At 37.7% G+C, this 27,927-nt stretch overlaps 1 protein-coding gene across 18 annotated transcripts in view; it reads right to left on the bottom strand.

Annotated features, from left to right (window-relative positions):
- ZBTB20 (zinc finger and BTB domain containing 20) overlaps nucleotides 1–27,927 on the bottom strand; it is a 777,577-nt gene that overhangs the window by 128,610 nt on the left and 621,040 nt on the right. For 2 of the 18 annotated variants that reach the window (XM_074331598.2, XM_074331605.2), the window contains exon 1: nucleotides 11,476–11,829. The exons of 14 other annotated variants lie outside the window; for them this stretch is intronic. The gene's annotated coding sequence lies outside the window, so the exon portion shown is untranslated. Of the gene's footprint in view, nucleotides 1–6,764; nucleotides 6,890–11,475; nucleotides 11,830–27,927 lie in introns of those variants that run through there. 2 more of the 18 variants (XM_074331599.2, XM_074331608.2) reach the window with 1 other exon arrangement.

The raw sequence follows: 27,927 nt of genomic DNA, 5'->3' as shown, positions 1-27,927 counted from the left end.
CATGAACCAGAACTACAAGCTGACACTTCTGGGGATGCTGCAAAGAGCAATCCTAAGCGGTTGGAGGGTCTCTTGGGAACTGGAAAGAGAGGGTGGCCCTAACTGTCTACAGGGAGCAATAGGGGTATCTTTTATGGTGTACGTACGTTGGCACTGGTCACGACCTTCCCCTATTCTGAACTTCCAGGAAAGAATTTAAGGATTTTGTTAAGGAAGTCACAGGACCGATGGACTTGCATAAAAAGATTCAATATGTTTTTATTAAAAAAGATTCAATATATTTTTATTGTATGTAAGTCATTTTGTTTGTTTCTTGAGGAGATATTGAAGTCAGTAAGATCAATCTATGACCTCGAGAAGAATGTTGCTGGGAAAGAATGAGTGGCAAAGGGCTATTAATTAATAGTAGTAGCAGCAGCAAGAATGATACTGAGTGGTGACCATGTGCAGGTCATTGTGCTCAGCACTTTATATTCCTTTTCACGAATTCTTACAGTATCTCAGCAAGGTAGTTATCATTTTCCTATTTACAGCAGTGGAAAGGGAGCCCCAGTGAAATTAAGGGCATTGCCTAAGATGACACAGACAAGTTCCTTACATTACAAGTAAACACACAAATGGCTAATGTGTACGACAGAATATGACAAGAGCCACGAACATCTAGAGTATTGTAGAAATCAAGGAGACAGAATTTGCTTCTATTTGGAAACACCAGGGGATGTGATAACGCATGTGGTGCAAGCTTAGGAAACGAGCAGTACCAGGTTGTGATGTGTTCCAACTTGTTGAATCAGCACCCTCTGCTTAGAACTTATACCTTAATAAGATAAGATATACTGATCCGTATAGGATGATTTCTAAGTGAGGGATGTCTTTCTGAAAGATCTTCTGACTGCAATTTCTCAAAAATTGTGGTGTTTTTTGTTTGTTTGTTTGTTTGTTTTTGTTTTTTAAGTAAGGGAAGAGGGAAGAAGAGAAATGAGATACAAGGTCACCTTGGAGGGACTGCGGGGGTCAGGGGAGCAGTGTTAACAGCAGAGGGTATCCAGGGAGCTCATGATCTGGGTGCATTCTCTTACCTTTCCCAGAATGCCTTATCCTTACCACACATATTTGCTCCTGCCCTGTCTAAGGTGGGGATATTGGTATAGAAATTGAAACCTCAAGGTTTCTATTCAATTGCTCTCTTATTCAATTACTTCTAAAATATCATCCACTTTTCATTTTTATAAATCTGTTTTAGGGGTCAGACATGTGGTGTAGTAGCTAAAAAACTTGAGTTGTAGTACAGTTTGCCTTTCACATTTTGAGGAAGTTTTGTCACTTCTGGGTTTAAATTTTCTTATTGGCAAAGTGAATGTCTCAGCCCAAACAGCATTTTTTAATCTGTTAAACCCCCTGCCCCTTTTGATGAAAACAAAACCTTGTGCTTTTCTGTAAATTCTGCCACTCTTCCCTATTTAGAATCCTGGTTCACAGAATCCAATGTACAGCCCCACTAGTCAAGATAAATTTGTGGAGCTTTACTTTCTCTGTTTTTTAAGCTTTTCTCTTAAATTGTGCTTTCCAAATATATCATTGTAATACATAAAATATGTATATATTTTTTTCAAATGTTACATGGTCCTACACCAGATATTCCAATATTCTTTTCTGGAGAGTTTGCTAACCCATTCACCCACATTGAGATGTCTAAGGCTCCTTCAAGCTCTAAGATGCAATGATTATGAATCTATGATGCTGACATTTGCTTTGTCGACACTTAAAGTAGAGCTTTTCAACTTCAAACAATAGCATAAGAAGTTCCTATAACAATTACACTTATATGACTCTTTAAGCAGATGTCATAACAGCCCTTTACAATTATTATCACACTGGACAGCCGGAGCTTCTGAGATTGTTATAGCTCTTTGCAAAACTGAATTCTACGGTCAATTATATCCTATAGGGAAAAGTGTTGCCCATCCATCTACTTTTAAAATTGATTGACTTTTCTTTTGAGTATCTGTTCATATTGCAGCCAGCCACAGGCTTCATACATCTCCAGTAACTTTTCTCATTAGCCCCCACTCTGTCACCGCTCTTGTGTCTCACCCCTCTGACCTTGCCCACTGAGTTCATTCTTACTGATGTAATCACACATGCCTGTTTTGTAGTTACACCGTCACAGTGCTTATTAGAATTATCATCATTCCTACTGTGCCTTAGGTCAACCCAATTAAATGTGCTTATGCAATTTGTTGTCATTTTAATTTTTCAGCTAGGATTTCTTCATCCAGAAGGACAATTTTACTTTATCTGATCAATAAATAACTAGCCTATCAAATGACTCTGGAAAAATTGGTAAAAAAATCATTCATTGGGGTAAAATCTTAAGTCTAGACAGGTTTTTGTAAACCGGGACAGTGGTATTTTACTGACCTTCAATTCAAAATTTAAGTTGCAAAATTTATTAGTGGCAACTTAGTCTTTCAATCTATTGCAGAATAAGCATAAAACATGCATGATTTATATTTATGTGTGTACTGAACTTAATAAATTAGTCAAAAGTCCAAGTATTTTTAAAGAAATATTCAGTCTATTCCACACTGACTAATTCACTGACGTTCAGCGATAGCCTAAAACATTTTTGCTTGCAGCTTAAACCTTTCTTCCTTTTTTTAAAAATAAAGAGAGTACACAGACTGTGAAGTGGCAATGTAGTTCATTGTGACAGTCTATATCTTACTTAACTTTTGCTCTTTCTATGGTCAGGGTATATACAAGCAAATAATTCTATAATAGTTTAAGTCTAGGCATTTTTGTTTGGCTAAACTCTGAATACATAGCATAAATAGAGTTGAAACCTTGGCATTTCATCATTGCTTTATATTATAAGGCTTATAATGCCACCTTATAAAAGACATATTCGTCTATTTTCATGTTCAATCAGAAGTATAGGGTTTCAGGTCTGGGAATGGATCACAGATCATTCTCTACTGGTTATTTTTGGCTGTAAGTATATTGATCATTTTATCATTTTCTTGTTTTAAACGGCTTTAAACACAGCACAAATGTTATTCTCATCATGCCAGAAATGGGTTTGGAATTGATTTTGAGTTTCCATCAATTTTACTCTTTGCTCTCTGTGAGAAGTTTTTCACTCGGTTAAATTCAAAAGGCTAGTTTTGTTTAAAAGATGTCAGAATGCAACATTTAGAGATCCTTAGCTGGACAACAAATTTACAGTGTCTGCTTTACAAAAGAATAAAAATCACTGAATTTACTACGATGGACTTTATTGGAATTAGTGAAGAATCATTCATACGAATAAAATTGCAAGGGCTTTCTCCCTCTTTCTCTTCGTGTAAGTGTTTGACAAAAGCATGTATCTACTGAGAAGCCAGCCTGATTGGTCCAGGTTGGCACTGTTTCAGTGTTTGGCCTACGGCGGCTGCTTAGGAATAATTTTGTCTCATCCTCTCTATTTTCCTGGACCGTATCAGACTCAGACACGTGGTATGCAAAGGAAATCCAAGTCCTTTAAAAATGCTATTTCTTATGGTACTAAAGCCAAGCCCAGTTCTACTTTGGCCAAATGATCTTATCAAGATTTAACAAGAGATATTCAGTAATATCTCCAATCTGTGAGAAGACATTCCACTAAGGAAGATAATTTAATACATACAGTATGCATATATTTTTCCTCCTGGTACCAGGGAGGGATGTAATCAAACTTACTTTCTTGGTACTGAGAATATAACACTGACATGAATTTTATGACAATTATTCATTTCAATTAATTAAAAAAATAAACAAGTAGTTCTTTTCACATTAAAACAGATACTGGAGATCTATTTTCAGTTATTGCTGAAAATATTTTGGCTTCCCTACAGGTACCTTACTAGCACAGCTGCTTTGCCCCTCTCTGCACTGCCACAATTCAGAATTTGTAACATTTCAGCCAGGTTCGCTAGACTAATTGGATGAAACAATTGCACCACAGTATTAAGATTCCTTTGCAGAATTGGATGAGCGGAGATCTGCACAGGTCAGGTACCCTGAAAGATTTGCAACAAATACAGCCAAAATTCTGTAAGTTCCATACATTTTTCTACATTTCCAGTAATAATCACTTGTACAGTAAGTGCTAGGCTTTAACTTCATACTTAAGAACATCAACAGATAGGGAGAAATTTAGATATGTAAACTTCATTTCCCACCCATCTTTATTTCCTTCCTGCACTATGTTTTGTGTTTTAGAACAAATGCTACATCTCTTTTGAGAACTGCCAGGAAATCTCTTCTCTGGCCATCTAGACCCTCGGTTTTACATGTGTAGTATGACACACCTTAAAACTGAGAGCCCCACAAATTAGAGTGGGATGTTAATGTAAGTACAGACTTAGGGGGAAGAGCTCCATCTACTGAATCAGTTAGATCATCGTTTGCACCCTATAGTTATCCTAAGTTATCCCATTCACCACTTTCAACCTCTCAGAGACTCTGGAGGGAATAGAAAAGTTACAGACCAAAAAAAAAAAGAAAAAAAAAAGAAAAAAAAAAAAAAGAAACCAACAAAAAAACAAACAAACAAAAAAACCCGGCTCTGATTCTGACACCTTACTGAATATTTCCCAGATACCCTGAATTTCTTTCCTTTGCCCTTCCCAATCTTCAAAGCTTTCCATGTTTCCATATAAAAGAAGAATGGGATGCTTTGCTACGTAAATCATCCCCGGAAAGATGTAGAAGGCCACTGGTGATTGATTGAAGAAAAAGCCCCAGATAGCTGACGGAAAAAATGACAGAAAGAAAATCACTCTACCTGGCCAGCTGAGCAGCCCAGGTAAGAAGCAAAGAGAAGAGCAGCCTACTTACTCCTCCTGCCTTGCATCCCTGCTAGGGAAGTCTGCTGCCACCCAGGATCAAGCTCTTCGGGGCTCTTCCCAGCTGCATAGTGTTGTTGTGGCATTGGGAATTTGCTGTGGCTTCGTAAGATGATGGGGGTGTACTTTAGCAAGCCAAAAAAGTCACAAACACAATTCAGGAAAGAAAAAAAAAGTACGAAAACAGCTGATCTTACTGAAGAAGCTCTTGGCACTTTCCTTCATGTGCCACAATTTCCTTTGGTATTTCCCGGTTCTGTGATCAGAAAAAATTATCCTATCATGTTTATTATTGTTGTTTTTTCAGGGTTGCTGGTGGTGAGTACAGTGAGTGACAGACAGACCAGGGAGTAGCAAGGTAAAAATACTTCTCCCACTTGTTTGAAAGCTTTTCAGGAGATTACAAGGTTAAAAAGTTTCTTCTTCAGAATACTGAAGACATATAGAAATCACATATAGGAAAAAACCGTCACAGTCTTTATAGATTGGGAAAGTAAAAAAAAAACACAGTAACTGATACGGAACAAGCAAATTGTATCTGAATAAATCTGAACGTTAATATAAACTTGAACGTTAATATAGCTGCGTAATATTCGGGAGTGTGTAAGACTTATAAAAATACTTTATAAATTAAGATAAATTATTAGACTACAAATAGATATTAATAAGTATATACATATATTAAATAATCAGATGGAGGCAACAATTAATTGGATGTTTAAATTACAGAAAAATAAAAAAAATAAATAAAAGTTTGCATTAATGCTAACCCTCATTTATGTAAAAATAGAATTAATATAAATGTAAAGTGGAGTCATTTCTCTGTGTGCATATATATATTATACATATATATACGTATATCTGCACGAAGCATTAATGAATGACTTTGAAAGGTAATACATGCATAGAAATAAAAACTGAATTATTTTAAACTGGGCATTTAAAATATCAGCATTAACCTGGCAGGTTTCTTTCCCTTTTTTAAAAAAAAATACATTTAATTTTCAGGTACTGTTTTAAAGTATGGGAAAAACAAATTAGAAAAGCATTGCATATCAATATGTATATTGTAAAAAATTCATTTGCATTTATTAGAACATTTAGTTCTCTAAAGATGGTTAATTGGATTTTCTTCAAGCCTTTGCAAGACAAGTTGAGTTCTGAGTTAAGAATAACTGAGAAATTTCACCTCGAAATGAAAAAAATTTTGGATTGTTATAAAGGCCTGAAAAACGAGATTACCTCTACCATAACTATAACAAACAGCTAATGAATAAATATATTCTGGCAAGAATCAATAAGAATTGCACAGCCTCAGAGGGTCATCGCAGACGTGAGAAAGGTAACCAAGTGAGGAAACATCAAACGAATTAATGGAAATAAAGCATTCTGAAAAATGAAAAGTGTTAACAATCACTGACAAGAAAGAATATACTTCAACAGTGATGACAACAACAAAACAAAACAACTGGAAATATATGTCTCCAGAAGCAAAGTATGACTACTTATTAAATAAGAGAGAACCCAATTCTTTGTCATTCCCTTTGGATGCCTGGCTTAAAAAAAAAGAAAAAAAAGAAGGTTGCACAAAAGATACATGTGTTCCCTTTCTGGTATTATTACAGGCCCACCTAGATTTAGCTTTCGATTCCAGATGAGCTCAGGCATGTTCAGACTAGCACATCTTTGCTCTGTAAGCACAGAGCTGCTATCATTTCACTGGCAAATTCTCGTATCCCCAAATTTATGCACAATAGACGCCCTTAAAAAAATCTACAAATTTTCTACTTCAGTCAAATACCTCATTGAGTTAAAAAAAAATTTACTCTGCTAGTATTATGCTGAAAAGTTAAGGCAGGCGACTCCTATAAGAAAGGAAAGTTGAATAGTACTTACCCTAAGTGTAATGTGCAAGCCTTAATGGGGGAATCTACTCTTGCTCTATGATTTTTAGAAGGGAGTCCAGGTCTACACTCAGCTCTCACTCTTTTCCCTTCTGGAAAACTGAGAAGACTCACTGAAGGTGGCTCTGAGAAAGATCATACAAATCAACAGCCTTACCTGTGGCCATTCAGAAGACTGCACTTTGGTGTGTGTTTAAAACTATGAATAAAGTCAGATACAGCGCATGCTCAGCAGGCAACTTAAAAATATTTATAACATTGTTGATTCAAAAACAAATTTCCTCAAACAAAGCAAAACTCACATTTCTTATCCATGCCAAGTTTAACGTTCTGAGACAAAGCTGTTTTGGAGTTCTCCGCTGGGGGAAAAAAGGCTTCTAAAATTTTTTGTTGAACGAAAAATAGTTCTCCCTTCCCTTTTGGGTACTCTTAAAGGGGTGGAATAGATTTTCCTCCAACTTTCAACAAAATTCACCTCTGGCTATCATAAGGCATTAGAAATTTAAGGTCTATAAAAAATAATTTTAGAGAAAGTAGCAAAGACCTAAAAACTATGGGTTTAAAGAATGCAATGGTCATATGAACCTTCAAGGCAGTCTTGCTTTTTACTATTAAAAAAAACCCCCAAAATCTTGATACAAACAGGATATATTATGTACATATAGAAAAGTTAGGTAGCAAGAAGAATAATGTGTAGACAAACATTTGCATACCTAGAGACGTTATATTTTGCTTTTGCTAACTAAAATCTGCAATCTTCAAAACTGAAAAAGAAATACATAAAAAATTTAGGAGAAACCCTGTAATGATGTCAGTATAATTCCTCTGTTTCACATAGCAAGCATGAGAGGAAAGCATGTCCTTTGGTTAAGTTTCGTGCGATACAAAATAAAAGAAAATGATTAAATATGGTTTTTAAAGTATTAATTGCAGCAGGAATGCCTGTGTTACCCCTGGGTTGGAATTTTCCCCTCCTCCTTGAGTTCCCCTAAGTATTCCATTTTCCCATCTATCACCAAACCCTGCACAGCCCACAGATCTCACAGATCTTATTTAAATCTCTCACTTAATTCTTAAGTCTCTGAATGACTTGCAGACCCTGGTCTACTTTCTAGGGGTGCTCAGCTGGCCTCACAAAAGCTCCACAGACATCTCTCAGTATCTCTGATGCTTTCAAGCTCAGCAGAAGGTGCCAAAAAAAATAAAAAAAAAATAAAAAATCAACGATTAAAAAAAGTTTATTAAAGTGAAACTAGGAGTGCAGATTTAAAGAAGTTGCTTCTACTTTTATTTCCCTCTCAACTCAGCACAGGTGTTTCCTAACTTATACTACTGTGCATGCTGATGAGGGGGAGGGTTAAATTAAGGTGAGGGAGTGGGCCAAGGGCCGACCAGCAAGCATTTAGGATCTCCAGCCTCATGTGTTAATGGATGTGTTTAAAAATCGACCCCCCCAAAACGCCTAGAATGAGGTTTCTTTTTGGCAAATGATTAAACTAGTATACTGAAATAATTAAAGCTTTGTCCTTAAATAAAGCATCAGATCAACAGAACAAAAACAAAGATAAAAATTGCACACACATATGCATGCGCGCGTGCACACACACACACACACACACACACACACACAGATACACAAAACTAGTGGGTGAAGGGAGAAGGAAATTAAATAAAAGAAAACAAACAGAGTCCTAACAGGCCATTCTCCGAAAAGGAATCTAAATAAAAAGTCATATGATATCTGATAGTGCAGGACACGTCGCCAAGAACTAGAGCGGATTGCCTACAGGAAGAAAGGGCCAGTGTATTCCAGCTCAAAGAGCTTTTCTTTCCTCCTCCTCAATTTTTTTTCCCTTTTCTCCTCGACTGTGAATGTGTTACTCTCAGGTCAGATCCATGAAGAATCCCAGAATGACAGCTATCACCTTTCACTGTACTCTTGGCGGCACAACTAGCTGATAGGAGCTGCCTGAGTTGGGATCAAGAGGGGATAGTCCAGGTTTCAGTAACAGCCTCTTACCATAATCCCTCTACCCCTTTCACAGACCCTGTTGGTCACATCAAAAATAGACCCCCTGCCAAAAAAAAAAAAAAAAAAAAAGGCAAAAGCAAAAAACAAAACAAAAAACAAAAATACAAGCACAACAGCCCAGAGCAACAAAAGATTTCGGGGTGTGTGTGTGTGTGTGTGTGTGTGTGTGTGTGTGTGTGTGGTGTGTGTGTGTGTGTGGGGGGGGGGATCAGAAACAAGTCACGGAAAAAATAACTTGCTTTCAATATAAAACTTTTTGAAGACCGAGTTTTCTTTTCTCTTATTTTGATGACTTTCTTTTAAAAGATCTTTTTCTCCTTCAGCATTATTAAAAGCATTCAAAAATCTCTACAAAAGTATACAAAAGTCTGAAGGCAATACAAGAATTTTCCTGAAGAAAACATAACTGTAAGAAGTAAGCTACTCTAGAAAATTTTGGATTTGCCAGAAGTCCCCCCAATTCTAATGTCTTTCATGGAGTTCAAGTGCAAACACTGGCCACCTAGCTTTTGTTTTTTCTCTCAGGGTCATTACTGAGGCAACACTACACAGTAAGGTTTCTCCCCCACCCCCAAGACTCCTTGTTATGAAGTTACTTCAAAAGTAAGGCGCTTACACCTCCTAGTCAGAAGGGTTTACTGACTAGACATCACACTTTGCCCTTCTATGTATTACACCCTTAAGAGGCAGTTATATACATATAAAAATATGGAAAAATGTATAAAAATGTATATATCTATATTTTCCCTCCCCAGGGACAAAAAATAGATTATATTTTCAGTAAATGAAAAAGATAAAAGAGTTTCAGAATCTTGAAACGACGGTTGTAGCTAGTTTCCACTTAGTAAAGTAGTTATCTGTAGTTAGGTACTATACATAATATATAAAATTTTTGTGGAGCTTATAAAAATTTCCCCTTATTCAATTTTGTTTCTATTAGGTACCTTAAAAAGATTGCCAAATGACAAATGAAATAGAAATGCATTAGGATAACTTTTAGAAAGAAATCATTTCCTTGGGTTTATAATTCAAAATATTAGGATAAAAGTATAAATGTACAGCATACATAAAAGATGGAATTGTTTACTACATTTTGCACATACAGATCACATGCTGATTTCTTTTTCTTTTGTGGGAGCATTAATTTGAAAATGATAAGCACTGTAGAATGTTTGCTACAAACACAAATTCACGGTAAAAAATACACATGCACAGGCAAAAATCAAATGGAGAACACAAAGCTACACGACAATCAGAATCACTGAAAAATCTCGGTCTGTACTGTATTTCGCTTGAACTAGTGTATCATGGATGGGGGCAAGTAAGCTATCTGGGCGTTTTGTCATTTATGTAATTAGATAGAAACAAAGATAAAATACAAATATCTACTCCCTTTGTACCTTTCTTAATAACTGACAAGTGACACCTTTTAAACAGATGGATCCAAAAACTTGTGAGACCGAATGAACTAATGTACCCCACTGATATTTTGGGAACCCAAATTCCATAATTAACTTTTTACCCAAGTGGCAAAAGTAGAAGATGTTCTCGACACTAAATTGATTATTTGGTAGACTCTTGTTCTCTCCTCTGCAGGATTTTGGGGATGCAGAAAGGGGCAAGAGATGATCAGAGAAGATGCATCCTGAACAACTTTTACTGTGAGTAGAAAAAAATAGCATAGAGTGAGCATAAGAACAGTTGGATTTAGAAAGATTAAAAGAGGAGAAAAGAGCAACATACCTAACTTAATTAGTCTTTTTCCTTTTTATTTTTTATGTATATATATTGGGGTGATGGGGAAAAAAGATAACTGGATTTCTTTTGAATGTCTTTGTGTTTTTATAGAGTGAATGTTCTGTTCCTGTCTCTTTCTTTTTAGGCGAAAAACTAATAAAAATAGAAAAACATATATCAGACATTAAGCTGACTCCCCCCCACCCCCCTTCCCTTTGTAAAGAACTCTTTGTTCTCTAGTGAAAATGCTGAAAAATCCCCGGGCAGCTACTCCCTGAAACAAGTGCAAAACACTTAGAGGCTTTTGGGCTGGCTGGGAGCCAGGAACCCTCCCGCTGTCTGGTTAGAGAGGAAAAAAAGAAGAGAGAGGGAGAGAGGGGAAGAGAGATGGGGGGGGGGGGGCAGAGAGAGAGAGGGAGAGAGAGAAGGGGAGAGAGAGGGAGATAGAAGGAGGGGGGAGAGAGGGAGAGAGAGAGAGAGAGAGAGAGAGAGAGAGAGAGAGAGAGAGAGAGAGAGAGAGAGAGATTGGAGCTTCCTTTAATAGACATAGGAAGCAGCGTTTTTTTTTTTCTTTTTTTTTTTTCAAAACTGGCGGTCAAGCGTTAAGTAACTCCCGTCTAAATCCACCTGCTAGAAATGAACTTGGGTAACCCCCCAGGGGTGCACAAAGACAGGGAAGACAGTAACACACTCCATACTCTTTCCCACCCCCGTTGTACTGCTTCCATTCTTTCTGCTCCCATACACAAATGCCCACAGATCTCACGCCACCCTCCTTACCCCCCAACAACAAACATAGCGAAATACATGCTCCCTCAGTCTCCTTAAAAAAAAAAAAAAAAAAAAAAAAAAAAAAAAAAAAAGGAAAAAAAAAAAAAAAGGCTTTTCCATCTCCGTTGCGACACAGTGATAAGGGGTAGCGAACATCTCATACCTGGTGTGAATGCTAATCAGTCAGGAGTTCTCCTTTTCCCAAGACAGGGAACTGTTTCCTTCCAAATTTATTAGAACCTCCTCCACTGCCTCTTTGAAAAACCTTCTTTGTCACCCTCTCCCAAGTCCCGATACTTCTTTAAAAAAAAAATGGCTTCGGAGCTCCTTCTATTCTTGATATTGATTCTCTCTCTCTCCCCCCACCCCTCCTCCTCTCTCCTGTCTGTGTCTCTTCTGAGTGGTCTATTGATAAGTCCCTGGAGGCACTGGGTCAGCCTGCCCGTAGGAAACCAGACACAATGCACAAATCTCCGAGTGCCATTCTGCCATCAGCAAGCAGACCACGTTTAGGAGAGAGAGAGGAAAAAAAAAAAAAAACAGTAGAGCAAGAGACAGAGAGAGAGAGAGAGAGAGAGAGAGAGAGAGAGAGAGAGAGAGACCAACCGAGGGAGGGAGAGAGACTGAGAGAGGGGGGGTGAGAGAGAGAGAGAGAGAGAGAGAGAGAGAGAGAGAGAGAGAGAGAGAGACACGGAAGGAGAGAGAGTGAGAAAAAGACTGATTGGAACAGGAGGGAGGGAGAGAGAGAAAGGGAGAGGGAGAGAGAGAGAGAGAGGGAGAGAGAGCGCGCGAGAGGGAGAGCGACACTGCCAGTCAGGTTAATCATCCCTACTTTAATTAGCTGTTCGGCTTAGACATAAAACAATTGAATTTGAATGATCTGTCAGCAGGCTCGGCTGAACCAAAGGGGAAAAGCGAATATTACAAAAAGACTGTTGGTGTGTTCTGATAAGCAATACTGCTCGTACTGACAAATCCTCAAAGGGGGAACTATTAAAACTTACAACTAAACAAAAAGTGCAAATACAAATGGCACTGGATAGAGGTCTTTTTAAAAAATGGAGTTTTCTCCCCTAGTTTTATGAACGGTAGATATTTATGTGCAGGCGCAAACATATTAGGGTCTGCGTGTAATGTGTGAAAGTTTATTAACGATGGTCTGGGAGTGTAGCAGGCAGATGCTGCAGAGAACAAGACAGGTACAGTCGGATGCCGAGTCTGGATCTTGGAGGGAGGTGGATGCTGGAAGAAGAGGCACCGTGGCCAGAGATCAGCACAGGCAGAGAGGCAGACAGATTTTAGGCACGGCACGATCTCGTCTCAAACGGCAAAAGTTCTGATGCAATAATAGGTGCAAAACAGCCCATCCCTCCTCCTCTCCCAGGAGCACTCCAAGGTACAGTTAAAATGGATTAATCTTTGTGACAAACAGAGCTGGCAAGGCAGACGATGGCAGACACTGACGGCGAGTCGCAGATCCAGAGGACACCAGAGCTGGGGAAAAGCCCCAGAGATCAATCTCTCCAAGGCCATAATGTAGCAGATGAGGAAACTGAGGCCCAGACATTCAGTCTAATAAATCACAGGGACAGGCGTGATGGCCAGGACACTGGGACCCGAGCTGCAGCAGTCCACGAGGCCAGGGATCTTTCCATCATACCAGCTAACCTCCAGCTTTCTTTAATGATTCTGGCCCAACAGGTATGACAATCACCCTCATCTCCACAAGAACGAGATTCCTCCATCTATACAATGAATGCACAAACCTCCAATTAAAAAAAAAAAAGTCTAAGTAGCAATATTTTTGGTCCATTTTGAACTCTAGGGATAGGGATGTAAGTCCTGAATTCCTTCTCAGAGAAAAGCAGAAAAATGGAACACTGTGGAGGCCCCGTCTCAGCAAAGTATAGCTGGTGCCACGTTCCAGGCCAGCAAAGGCTGGTGCACTGATCTACAAAACCTCTCCCTGACTTTGCAATTCCCTCTGTGAAGACTGTGTGCTATATATCACCATGTAAAAAAGGGTGGTTCTCTCACACAACTCATTTTTAAAATATAGGCACACGGTGGGTGAAAGAGATTGAGTCTTTTGGCTTCCAATGTTGTTTGAAACCACGAGTGAGATTTTCAGCCTGAAAGATTAGCTAGGGGCAACTTTTCCTATAGCTTTCAATTGAAACGAGCTCCTAAAATAGAAAGGGGAAACGATTATCTGCCCACGTATTTGATGGTATCTTTCTTCTGGACATGTATGATCATATTCAGTAAGGATTTCCCTCTTGACAACAGATAATTGAAAGTAAATTTCTTTTTAAGGGGGAAAGGGGTGCTTATGAAGAGAACAGTGCCATCAGATGTTACTGGAGAGATGAAGTTTCTTGTCCTAAAACAAGAATCATGGTGTATATAAAAGCGAAAACTATCTCTCAGTCATGCTTTAGCAACGACGTCGCTACTTAGGTTGTAAGAAGAAAACTGAAAAATGTCAGACACCTGGGAGCCCACTCAAAGGCAAGTAATCTGAGACAAGTCATAGCCAGAGTCATTTAGTTTATTTGCACACCAGCCTCTTTAACAGTGGCTGCTGTGACAGGTCAAAAACACATGGTCCACAGTCAACCAATTTAGGGGGAGGAGAGAGCAATGATTTTTGACATTGGTGAGGTCCTCCTGCAGGTCTCAAAGCTCCTGAGAGGCAAGAGTCCAGAGAAGAGCAGTGAAATGCTTGGTACGTGCATGCTGGGTAAACTGAATCAAAAAGGGAATGAGCTGTGGAGTCAAACAGACCTTTATAATATTTCCTAAGTCACAACCACTCTCAGAGACTCAGTTTCCCTATCTGTAAAAGGTGATAAAACTGACCCCATGAGGTTATTTTCAAGATGACGTGAGCTAACGTGAAGTCCGTGGCTGGTCGGTACATGGTAACTATTATTGAGGAAGGCATAAAATGAGGATATAAATAAATAAAACTGCATTGTATGGACATGCTGAGTGTGTTAATATTCACAGCATGCAGGTACAAGACATGAATGCACATAGCAAAGCAAGGATCGAATATATGGACTTCTGTTAGAAAGGGTTGGCAGCAGAGATTATAAAGTTCAGAACCCCATAGTTCTGGAATCTAAAATTCAAGGCTCATGTGAGGGTTGTTGGATCTCTTGGTTTCCAGACTTTGGTATGATTCCTGGCTCATAATAACAATAACCAACATATTATTGAGTACTTGATTTGTGTTAGGTGCTCTGCTAAGCACTTTACATTTTTTATTGGGCTTTAGTCCCTAAGAATTAGGGACTACCAATCCTCATTTCGTAGGAAAGAAAAACAAGGCATAGAAGGATTAAGTAACTTGCTCAAACTCACACAGCTAGTACATGTGGAGCTGGAGATGAAATCCAGGCAACTGATGGTAAAGCCTGCATCCTCAGCCATGAGGCTGGGATGGCACACAGTAGGCATTCAGTAAATATGTGTTGAATAAATGAGCAAATGCATAAAACACCAGTGTTTTGATTTCATTAAAAATAAGTGAAAATCTGTGCACAATTACTTGAGAGAATCTCGTGATTGGATTATACAATCTGTGTCTCTTCTGTAGCTCACATCTGGTGGCAGCCCTTCCTCAGAAGCTGAGGGGAGCCATGTCCCCATGTCCCCATTTCCCTGCATGGTGTTGAAAATGGATGAGGTGAAGCTCATTGGCTATGACCACCCAGGGCATTTAAGTACCTGACGGCATTTTCAGCACTTTGAGGGTAGTGTTAGCACATGGGTTATTAATTGGCTTAATTCCAGTTCAGATAATTACATCGTGTCTCTTTAATTTTTCTCCGACCATGCCATTCTTCACTTCCTGTCACAACTGTGCTCTTTAAAAAAGCATATGAACACACACAAACATATAGTTATATTTAAGGTTTTCATAATCTGTAGGGTGTTCCTTTTTTTCTAAATGATTAGTGTTTACTAGCCATGCATGCAGTAAATGAATGAATGGGCAAAAGAATTAAAGTTACTGCAAAATAACTAGTTGATGCTAAGGTCTTCATTTGGCACTGAAATAAACAGATTTTTAAACCATTTCCTTGGTGACAGGATTCCAATCACATTTTTTTTTTTCTTTTCCTCATGGGCAGATATTCCAAGAGCTGATGACCTGCTCATGATAAGCTCATTTCTTTATACTATGTAGTTACCAGCATAAAAAAATAGCAATGGAAATTGATCTTACAAAGTAGAATGTGAGAGAGACTATGTCCCGAGTGATATAGTATACTGAACTCATGGATTTGAGAACAGTCATTAATCCAGTTATTAGACCCTGACTTATGTGGCAAGATTTTTCTTTGCCAAACATATTAGAATAGTCTTCAAATTATAGGAGAAGAGGACAAGGGATTCCAATTTAATAAGTTTAGGAAAGTTTGATAGTCATACACAGACACAAGACTTCTCCCTTTCCTAAAGCATTCTTGGCCTTTGAAACACTGACTGTGTCTACAGGATACCAAAGAAAATCTCCAGCAGGCATACATTTTAATTGTGAGCGCAATAGTCAAATGTACCCATGGCAGAGCATGGATTATTAGTTCTTTTCAGTGTACATTTGTATGAACAAGTCACCAAATATAGGATACACAGAAAGTAAGGGAATAAAAGGTTAATTTATTTACTATGCATGAGAGTTTCTAGACCTTTGCTTCCTCAGCTTTTAGTTCAAAATTCCATGCATACTCTGCACATTATAATAAATGCCATAATTCAATGTATGCCATAATTTGATTTACTTTCAAGCACCTTTTCTGGTTCAGCTCTCAAAGCTTCCTTCCTATAAACTTCCTCCAAATTATTCTTCGTGGCCCTCTGTAAATCATCATTTAAAATCTGTGATTATGAGATGATTCGACTGCTCTAGAGAGATTTGTCTCAAACCAGCCCATTTCCTTTTGAGATTCAGTGGTCAAGTTCTAGGCCAAATTAAATTAAAAAAAAAAAAAAAAAAAAAAAAGAATAAAACCCCAGGACTTTCCCACCTCCCTGACCCCTGTAATAATGACAGCAGTCACTCAGTGACAGTCTTCTGGTTTGTCACTCATGCCTTTAGACAGATCTTTGGATAAAGTCTTTATACTCGGCTTGGTCTGCTTAATGTATTGTCTGGCATCACACCTGCCCATGGTGGTAGATAATATTTCAGAAGAGCTGGAGACAACAACTGCCAACTCTGCTAGCTCTTCATATGCAATTGCAACTTATTCTTTCTGTGCCTCAAGTTTCCAATATGTGAAAGGGGTATATTATTACCCTATGATTAGTGATTTGTTGCTTAGACGAAAGTAGTATCATTGGGTAGGATACCTAAGAATTAGCTAGTGAAACACACTTGTAGAGGTGATTTTTATAGTCTCACCACTGTTTTGATGGCAAGAAGTCCTTAGCTAACACATTTCAAACTCAAAATTTAAATGAATTTTGAATTCAAAAGAAAATTAGACAAGATTTATACTGAATATTAGAGGTGGTAAGCAAGGCCTTGGTTTTAAATTTAAAGGTCATCTAGAAACAGCCCGATGGATTTTATAGAAGCATAGACTCTTAGACCTAGGAGGTATTTAGGAGAATCCCTGGTTCTTTCAGTTTGCAGAGAAGAGCAGAGTGGCAGAGGCATTTACCAAGCAAGCTTAAAGTCACACAACTTGGTGGAAGCAAAAATAGTTCTGGAACCTGGTTCTCCTGCGTCCTGGCCCAATGCCTGCCTCAGTCACACTCTTGCCTTCTGTTGCTGAGAAAGGGGCACTATATTCCTATGAAGGGCTGTGGTGGGCTGAATAACGACCCTGCAGTGGGCTGAATAATGACCCTGCAGAAGATATCCATGTCTTAACCCCCAGAACCTATGAGTGGCAAAGGGATTCTTGTGAGTGTGATTAAATTAAGGATACTAAGATGGGGAGATGATTCTGGATTATCTAGGTAGGCTCTGAATGTGATCACAGGGGTACTTAGGAGACGCAGGAGGATCAGAGCTGGTAGTAGATGTGATGACAGAAACAAGAGATGGAGTTATTCTAGAAGAAGTCATGAACCAAGGAGCACAGATGGCCCCAAGAGCTAGAAAAGGCAAGGAGCCTTTTCTAGGCTTTTCAAGGTCAGTCCCTAGAGCCTTCAGAGGAACCAGCCCTACCATCAGCTACCTTGATCTGAACAAGATCTCACAACACAGCTGAAATATTTCTTAGCTTTTTTTTTTTTTTTAAAGCAGATATGTTACCTTGTTGGTTCAAACTGAGCTGGTGGTACAAAAACTTCTTACCAGTCTTCAGAAATATATTTACTAGAACAGGTCAAGACTAGGTCTTTCCCTCTTGCCATTAAGAACCTCCCAGGTTGACATGGAGAAATCTATCTGAAGATTGCTGGTTAATGGATCAGCTGTCTGTAGGTTCATATAATCCTATTTGCCCATGTCCAGTCTTATAGCAGCTCTTCATTGGTGGGTTGGCAATCACATCTCAAAGTTAATCTACAACAACAATCTCCAGTTAAAAGCAAACTGAAGGGTCTTGCTGTCCATTTCTTATGTGCCAGAAGATCAAAACTCATTCTAAACAGTCAGGCACTCTCTTGCTAGCCCCCACTCCACATTTGTTCTGCTCTTTCCTAATGGAGTTCAGAAATGTAGAAAAGAAGCATCACGCAGCACATACCTCCTTTTTATGAGACTATCTTGCCTTGAGGTATCATTGCCATTAAGTTACTGTATACAATCTATAGGACAGAGTGAGTTTTCACAGCATCATTGCCTGGAAACTTGCTAGAAAAATACATCCTTGGGCCCTACTCCAGACCTACTAAATTAGACACTCAGAGGTAGACATCTGAATGGCTATATTTTAAAAAGTCCTGTAGATAATTCTAGAACGTGGCTGAAAACCACTGTCCTAGGGCAAATCTATGAGGTTCGGCAAAACTCCTGAAGAACATGTTGACGTGGATGAGACGACCTGCTCCCCTGGGTGTAACTGTGGGTCTGTCGCCAGCTATGTGACCTCAGAGCATGTTGTTAGTCTGTGTATCTCCTCATCTACAAAATGGGAATGATGACGACATGACAATAGTCATAACACCCCATCTATGCAAATGGCTACTGTGTAGGACTTAACAAGACCACGAATATGAAAATGTTTTATAACTGCAGGATTATTTATTATGGAAGAAACATTAATTTGGATTACCACTGTCCTGGGACCAAGGTGTTGGGGATATGGCCTTGATATTTCACACTAACTGAGGCTCCAAAGTAGTAACAGAAAAAATTTCAAGAAATTCAAGATGTCAGGTCTAAGTCTCCAGCCAAAGTGAAGGCTGGAAGTCGGTAGACCCTTAAAGGAAGCAATATTGAATGGAGGACCCACTGATGAATGTTTCTGGAGCCAAGTTTCCTGAACTAAGTACTGAATTTCTTGATTTGAAATTCTACCTTTCTATTCATCGCTCTACCTTTTCTATTCATCAGGTGGCAACAATTTAGTGACAGCTCTGAATTCTATATTGCCAATGAAAGCCTGTGGCTTGTGGGATTCAGAACCACACTTCTTTATCAATTCCCAGTGACAATCAGTTTTAGTAAAGTGGCCCATGATCTCCATCATTTCCATATCATATTCTTCAATAAGTAAGAAGCGCCAGGAAGCCTGCTCAAAGACAAATGATTATATTCACAGATTGTTCAATGGAAAAAAACCATAAATCCTGGTAGGTGGGAAGGGCTGTCCAGATCAGGATTGAGACTTTTTTAGATAGTGAAGTCCCAGCTCTTAGGGAGCTGGAAAAAAAACTCTGACACAACCAGTTGAGATATAACCATGATTTCCATGGAAAATCATGAGGATTTTATACAATTGCTGAGCAATAAAAAAAATTCAAAGTATTGACGAATGTATACGTCACAGTGTATACGTCTCTGGCACTGCACAAGTGGGAAAAAAACACCTTAGAAAAGATAGCTAACTTCTTGCATGAAATCATAGTAGGTATGCTTTTGGGCCTGAGAGCTCTTCCATTCTCTAAAAATGAGAGTCTAAAGCTCCCATTTTGGCAGCTCCTCTGGGCCTTGCAGGACAGTTGTGGTACAGCAAAGATTCTGTTTGCGTGGCTGTTTCCTCTGCCAGTCATGTGTGCATCAGGAGAAGCAGCTGCACCTTTTAAGAGCTCTGTGTCATTAGGCAAGTCATCTGTCCTTTTAAACTTCATAGATTTTTTTCATTTGTAAAATGTGGATAATATTTGTCTTACCAGTCTCACAAGTTATTGAGGTCACAAGGTGAGGATCAAAAGAGATGATGTATCCAAAATGCTTTGTAAGCTACAGATTCCATTAGCTTGGCATGATGATATTGTTATTATTTACACCACAGCAGAAGAATAAAGGTGTGTATACAAATATGGGCAAGGTAGTCTGCATATTTTTAGACATTTAAGTTGTGTATACGTCTCTGGTTTTCCCTGAACTTACATTAATCTCTTTGTCGGTTATAACTAAAGTGGTAAATAAAGATTAGGTCCCTATATGATCTCTGCGTTGATTCTGACCAGTCATTCATTAAATAGACACTGCTGCAGAATTTATTATGGTTGTGTTCTGGGCAACTCTACTTTGAATATAGTCTCTAAGTAAAAACAAATGCAATATTACAAAATCGAAGAAAGCATGACATCCAAAGCTGATATTGAGGACTGAAAATATCCTCAGAGGCTATTCCTTGGTTGCTTAATATCAGACATCTACTTAGAAATGTCTGTTAGTTCAACAAGCATTCCTGAAGGAAAATTTGCAGTAAAGCTACTGGATATTCAACACTGAAAAGGACAGGAACGTGTATTCTGCCACAGTGCAAATTCTTACTGCTTGAATTGCCCAAAATGTGTTTAAACAAATCTGTGAGTCAAGTTCGTGTGAAGATTTCATACACTGTTGGTATTTAGGTAACTGTGAGTATATATGGTACCCAATTAATGAGTCCTTTCAATGGAAGGGCAATTAACTATGTAGTATATTTTAATATAAATCATTAACATAATTTGTGCAAAGAACATGTCTGAATATCTTGAAGTGTTACTTAAATCTTTAATTGTTGCATATAACCCCACCTTTTCTGCCATGTATCCTTAAATAGACTATACGCTCCCTGAGGATAAACCCTGACTATATTTCTTTGAATTTCCCATTGCCTCCAGTACAGTGGTTTACACATAGCATTTGCTTCCAAAATACCTGCTGTTTAATTGGCTCTACTTCTTATTGGCTTTTCTTGGGGGCAATAAAGGCACATAAAGTGCCCATAGATAAATGCATCATTATCACTGAGATGAAGTTGCGGTTCTTAATTTTTTTTTTTAAATTATGCATTGGGCCACTTATTTTTCCCATGTGACACTTAACCTGCCTAATTATAGAAGTGAATAGAAAAACATGATTCTCTTTTAAAAAGCTCACTTTACATGCAACATTTTAAGGAATTCAGCTCATGTGTCAAGCACAGTCATTCTGCACAATGGTGGTGGTGGTGGTGAGGCTCCATGTACCACAGCTTTGACGGAAAATATTTTAAATTAAAGCAAGCTATCCATAAAATTACATAACCATAAATATGCACTTGCTCCCAAACACACATTTGCACATCCTGAAACTTAAGTTAATGCGAAGAAAAGATACATTCTTTTGTTCTGGTGCAATTCAAATGAAGACTAATAAATGAATAAATAAAGCACTGGGTAACCAAATCAATGTCTGCTCAAATCTGGTCAAGGAGGTGAAGTGAGGTTTCCCTTACAGCCAGAGAATGTAGTGGATAAAAAGGACGTGAATAGCTGGGGGGATTTCCTGAGGCCATTGCAGACCAGCTCACACACTGTTAAGAGGCTCATTTTCATGAGACTTTTGGTTGCATTTGTAACACTTGCTCTACGTCCCCTAGAGCATTAAGTGCCACATCACAGCACTACAAGGACAGGCCTGACTGTGAGAAGGTACATTACAAGGTTCTTTTTCTTTCAGATCCAAATATTTGGGAGTTTGTAGATATTTTCAAGATCGTTTCTTCCTTTGTTTTTTTCTTCTCCCACCAACCCCCACAAACTCCTTTCAGATAGGACTATGTGGAAAGGACTTTTTAGTAAATATTGAATTCTTGTACTTTTAAAAAATGACCACTGTAAAATCTGTGGATTACCACAGTTAGTTAATTATTTCCATAGGTAGAACATATTTCATTAAAAAACAAGAAACCTGGGTCTGACTGGTAAGTTTGTTCTAGATTAAGGATTTAGCCAGACTTGGGTAAGTATTTGTTCTCTGTTAGGCTTGGTGCATATTAATTGGTACATATTTTAACATTTCACTACTGCATTATTAATAATTTGAAATTATTAGCTGGTACTGCCACTGTTTTTCTGAAATACTGCCACCTGTTTCATCTAAGTTTGGTGTAAAACAAAAAGTCTGGAATCTAACTGTCAAGAAAACAAATGCAAAGTTCAGAAAAAGGACAGGAATCACTAAAAGAAAGAGATCCAAGCTCCAAATGATGAGGGAGAACAAAAGCTCACTTACCCCTCAAAGCAAATATAAAATATGAGGCGTCCTTGTTTTGCAGACGAAGAAACTGAGGCTCAGAGAGGGCGAGCACTTCCCCAAGGGGCACAGTGACAAGGCGGCACTGTCAACCCCTGTCTGTCGGACAAAGCCTGTTCTCTTTTCTATTTTTATTAAACTATAGTTGACACACAATATTATATTAGTTTCAGGTGCACAACACAGTGATTCAACATTTATGTACCTTACGATGTGATCACTACAATAAGCCTAGTAACCATCTGCCATGGTACAAAATTATTACGATAATATTGGCTATATTCCCTAAGCTGTACATTACATCTCGTGACTGGAAGTTTGTATCTCTTATCTTTCATCTTTTTCACCCGTTCCCCCACCTCTTCTCTTCTGGCAACTATCAGTTTGTTCTCTGTATGTTCTCTGTTCTTTTATATGCTCCATCCCCTGGCACTTAAGGTCTTTGGCTATTTAAGTTTCTTTGGGATCTTCTATCAAGTTCAATCACAACAACCGTAATAATTGTTAAATATATATATACATATGTATATATATATATATATATATATATCAAGTATACACATATATATTTAATATACATATGATTATATATATTATGTATATGCCAATATGCCATACATAAATATTTAATAGCTGAAACTTATTAGTTCTTATACTGTGCTAGATATTATTCCAAGTACATTATTATTTATTAATTAGTATTTAGTACTATTCACTTAGTTCTCATAACATCTCTATAAGGTAGGAATTACTATTGTCTGGTTTTACAGATGAGAAGAGTAAGGCATACAACTTGTAAGTGGCACTGCCCAAGTTACTCTCTTGTGGACTTTTTCCTGTTTGTTACCCTCTTGAGAACGTACTTGACCCGTGGCCTATTCTTTTAAGACTTTATTCCCTCTTAGGTGATAATGAATGGATCTTAGAAGGTGGGGGAACTCAAGTATTAACGAGTCAACAGTTTATTTGCTCGGTAACAAAAAGATACAATTTAGTAGAAAATTCCTATTTGTAGAAGAAGTCTCCAAAACCAGATCTTATGGTCTGGAAAGTAGAGGAAACATTTTGAAAAGGTGAACTTTCTGGGTCTTTCAAATCATAACATGTACAACTATCTATATATAAACCCAATTTAATTCAATATATATTTAATGAGTACCTGCTATGAATAAAGGACTCTTCTAGGAGCTAAGCTCCAGAAAATAGCTACAAAGGTTAGGTAAGAAGCCAAAAACCTAACCTTTTGGAATATGGCAGAGAATAAACTCCACATAACTAAAACATAATGCAAAAAAAGGGAATACCATAAAGGGCTGCTCACAAAATTCTGTCAGTTCAGTGGCTCGAGCAGCATCATGTGATGATGGCCACTGAAAAAAGTTACTTGCAGAAGGCGGTGTTTGAGATGGACTTTGGTATATGGGAAAAGTTCCAACAGTTAGAATTTGGAGACATAGGTTTTAGGCAAGGGGTACAGAATAAAAGAATAGGGATAGGAAAGCACAAAATATATTTGGGGTGGATTTGATCAGCTTTGAGAATACTCCAAGGACAGCAGCAGGAGTTTGAGATGTTGTGGGTGGCACATCCAGGCGGCAATGTGCAGCTGGCAGCTGGAAACCCAAGACGGTAGTACAAGAATCTACAGGCCAGGACTAGATACTCAGACCTTCAGGGAGGTGATAGGAACGTGTGGTAGCAGCTATATGGTTCTATGAAAGTGCCCACAGACTTCACGAATGCAATGATGGAAGAAAGAGAGGCAAACTTACATTCCATTGGCAGATGAAGGGAGAACGCATGAAGGAGCAAGAAAGAGAATTCAGACAATCATGAAAACAGATGCTATGGAGCCCAAGGAGGAAGAATGCGCTAGAGAAGTGGACATAGATGGTCAAAACAGTCAAATCAGAAACACTGCCATATTTTGAAGCTGAAGTCTTCATCACTCATCTTTGAAAACCCCCCTCTTATTCTTTTCTACTCTTTCCCCAGACTCATCATGCACTCAACCACACACTGAAACATATTTTCCCCCTGGGAAAAATTGTATGGCATTATTATTATAACTCTGAGGCACCCATACTAAATCGGGAAGTTTTATGAGTAAAGTCTCAATTTTGTTTGAGTTTTATTTAAAAGATGACTGACTTCAGTTGCACAGGTCAATTGTTCCTTCGTGGGAGTGCAAATTTATTCATATTTTATTTGACAAATATATACTTTTTGAGCCTTTCCTATCTGCTAGGGATTGTGCTAAGTGCTGGGATCAGAAGAATTTCCATAACTGCTTAGATGGCTTTTACCTGTGAGCTTTGTTTCTTATGGTTGGTACAAAGTTGATGCCTTTGTAATGATGAGTTTCAATTCCAGCCCCTAAGAGTTTCTGTAGTCATATTATTAAGTGCATATTTATGTGTAATTTTTTTGTTCTAAGATGCTTTTAAAAAGTTTTTAATAATTTTTGGTATCAGAAAAGGTGCGTTAGAAGAACAAACCAACTCTAGGCCAACACAGTAATTGGTTCTCTTGCTTCTCCATGGTGGTAGTCTATTATGTGGGCAAGCAAAAATACTTTTTTAAGTATTTAAAATCACTATGGAAATCTTATTCTTGACTGTATCCTTTAAAGAGTAAAAGCAAGAAAAATAATCAGCTTTAGATAGAAAATTGAAAAATAGCTTCAGGACATGTTCCAACTGTTGGGTCAAATGGAGTAAGAAAGCCATATGGAAAGAGATCTATAAAAGGTACCCTTGGGGCTTATTTGTTAACTTATTTATGTATATATATATGTATATATTTTTCTAATACTGTCCTGAGATATCACTTGAGCCTTTTCCTATATGTATAAATATGGTTTTTTTTGTTCCTACAGAATAGGAATTTTGTTGCATACATTGTTTTGTAACCTGCATTCTTTCAAGACATACATTTTTAAGCACTGGATAGTATTCCATTCCATGGATACATCAACATACATTTAAGATATCCCCTATTTTTGGACATTTTGGTCACATTTCAATTTTTGTCATCTTCAATATAAGCTCTGTTGAGTACCCGTGTGCATAGCCTTTGCAATGCTATTATTTATTGGGAAGAAATATTTGGAAGCTTTAAAATTTAATACCACAAGCAAAAAAAGCAAAGAAACAACACATCTATCACAAGCAAAGAAAAGAAAATCAAATGCCTCTAGGAGCCAGGGTGGTAGAATTAATGAGTAAAATGGTATGGCACAAAATATGGGGTGACAGAGATGTTGTCACACTGGAGAAGACATGGCTTGTCTCAGGGAACAGCCATTACTCAGTTCCAGATATTGGTGCCATGTGAAAATGTAGGTCTGATATTGCCAGATCTTCAAATTTTCAAGAGAAGCTGGAAAAATCTGGGTATTTTTGTGTGAAATCTCTTGATCTTTAAAAGTTGGCTATGTAATTTTACTAACCATTGTCACCCCAATAAATTTTAAGGAAAAAAAAAGTTGGCTCAAACGGGCAAATTATTTTAAAATATTCTTTGGAGGAAAAAAGAAATTCTATGGGTTAGCTAGAGGCAGCTACCAGACACTGGTAATCTTTAAATTAAAGAAAAGGAAGCCTGGTGTTTGGAAATATATTTCTATGTGGTGAATTAAGCAAATAAAGTTTTGCTTCGATGTTCTCTACTAACAAGGGATGCAATGTGGAGAGACTGAACCTCAATATGAAAATTTTGGAAGATGGGTAAATATGGCTCCCCATTTAATCACCCAGGAAAAACTAACTAGAAACTTCTAAAATGTTTCAAATTTCTCAAAGAAACATGCTTTAACTATATACAACTTTAACCCAGCGCTCTGTATGATGACATCTAACGATGATTTCCCTTCATTTTCCATCTGAACAAACATTGCCCATTAATATCCACCTGCACTACTTCCTCTCATAGAGAGGAGATGGTATTTGGCTATGCTCTGGTTCTGATTCATGAGAAATCAGCCCAAGCCCAACATTTCTGTTCCTAACAGATTTTGGTTTTTAAATCTGTAGAACACAATGTTTTCCTGGGCTGAGTTCTAGCATGCCAAGTTTTGGCTGGCCACAGACTTTGACATCTGAGTGAAAAATCTTTCAACAATGGCATTTAAACTGAAGAATCAACAGACCTTTAATTATAACACTGCTTGTAATCCCCCCCTCCTTTTATCACGATGTTCAAATTGCCTCAAATCACTAACTGCACGGACAGCATGTTATTTTATTTGCCATTGGAAATATTATAATTTGGAAACGTGGTGGCTTGAAATTGTGTATTAATTTTTGAAAAATCAGCATTACTTTATTCACCATAAATTAAGGAGGCATATGGAATGAAGGTCAGATTTACTGATTCATTACAAATAAAAAACAAAAAACACTCAGCATACAATTTTTCAACTTATCTAAAATGTTCAAGATTTATTTAGATGAGAGAAATATTTTTTTCTTGGAAATTAGGCATTAACTATATTGAAATATGGAGTCTTTTTTTGTGAGGTTTCATTAAGTGCCTCCATATTTCTCCATAAAATGTTGTGGTCATTTTTTAAAGGTCTTATGTTTCCCTTATATGATAACAAAAGACACTTCTAGACTGCAAAGTATTAGGTTGGTGCAAAAGTAATTGCAGTTTAAAAGGTTAAAAATAATTGCAAAAACCGCAATTACTTTTGCACCAACCTAATACATTAGGAATCCTTTGAAAACTTCTTTTTTATAAACCAGTGTTGAAAAAGTACTTAGTTTATACCTAGTCTGTCTATCTGGATATATGTATTGGACAAATTAAGGTTAAAAATGTTAAACATGTTTATTTCCATGTTCTATAGTAGCTAGGTAAGTTTTTGTTTGTTTTTAAATATAGACCTTGGTTATATGGAAGGTGGGCATAATTTCAGTCCCTTTTCATCTTGAAGAGAAACCTGGCCCTAGATTCCTAAGAAATGTATTTATTTAGACTAAACAATATGCCACCAAACTTTTATACATAATTTCTAATCTTCATAATATGTCTGCGAGATGGGTAATATTCACTTTGGTCAAATTATTTGATTTATCTGAGCCTCAGTTTCCTCATTAGTAACAGATTAATGACATGGGCTGTGGAGTCCATGGGTTTTAAGTGAATGGAGTTTGTAAAGAACCCCAGATCTGACTTCAAAGGCTCTGTTTTCTCTTTTGGGTGAGACAAATAACCTCCCTGAAATGTAGACAACTTTTACCTGTGTAATCAACCTTGCTTTCTCCGTACAATGGGCTATTAACGAGGCCACATTCTTAATTATGTTTAGCACTACCTTGTGACTCTGAAATTCACCTTCATCTTTAGTATAAAATTCACATTCTATAAACAGGCACAGAAGCCATAAGTCTCTGATTTCCTAGAACAGACCCGGTTTCAAATCTTGCCTTTATTATTCCCACAAATATGTTGTATGCATAAAATTGTGTCCTGTCTTTGTTCAGAAAAATGGTCACTATCATTGTCTACTTTGCATGTGACCTGCAGATTACAAGGTCAGGTCCAGGAAACTAGTTGTGCCTAGCACATAACACTCAAGAATTAGATCCCCCAAGGTAGAACCTGTAGCATGAGTCCAACTCAAAGTTGTTGAGGGGAATGGAGATAATAAATAATATTAATAATAGTAACTACATGTACTGAACTCTTAACAAAATGTCCCTGATCCTATTTATATATCCTATTTAATCCTCACGATATGCCCATTACATGTGAGGAAACAGAGGCTTAGAGATAAATAACTCACCTATGTTCACATGCCTAGTAAGTGGCAAGTGACTCCAGTGCCTTTGCTTCACTTATTTTACTAATCTGTCTCCGAGAGCAGAGGGACAAAATCTAAAGAGGTAAATTCAAAGAGCACTTATAAGAGTAGAAGATGGAGCCAAGACTTAGAGTAGAAACAAGTTAGGAACAAAGCGGTGAGTCCAG

The sequence above is a fragment of the Rhinolophus sinicus genome, chromosome 17, assembly GCF_057876585.1.
Source record: "Rhinolophus sinicus isolate RSI-liver-muscle chromosome 17, RSI-T2T, whole genome shotgun sequence".
NCBI lineage: Eukaryota > Metazoa > Chordata > Mammalia > Chiroptera > Rhinolophidae > Rhinolophus > Rhinolophus sinicus.
Note: the sequence above shows the minus strand (reverse complement) of the source record. Positions and strands in the feature narration are given on the sequence as shown.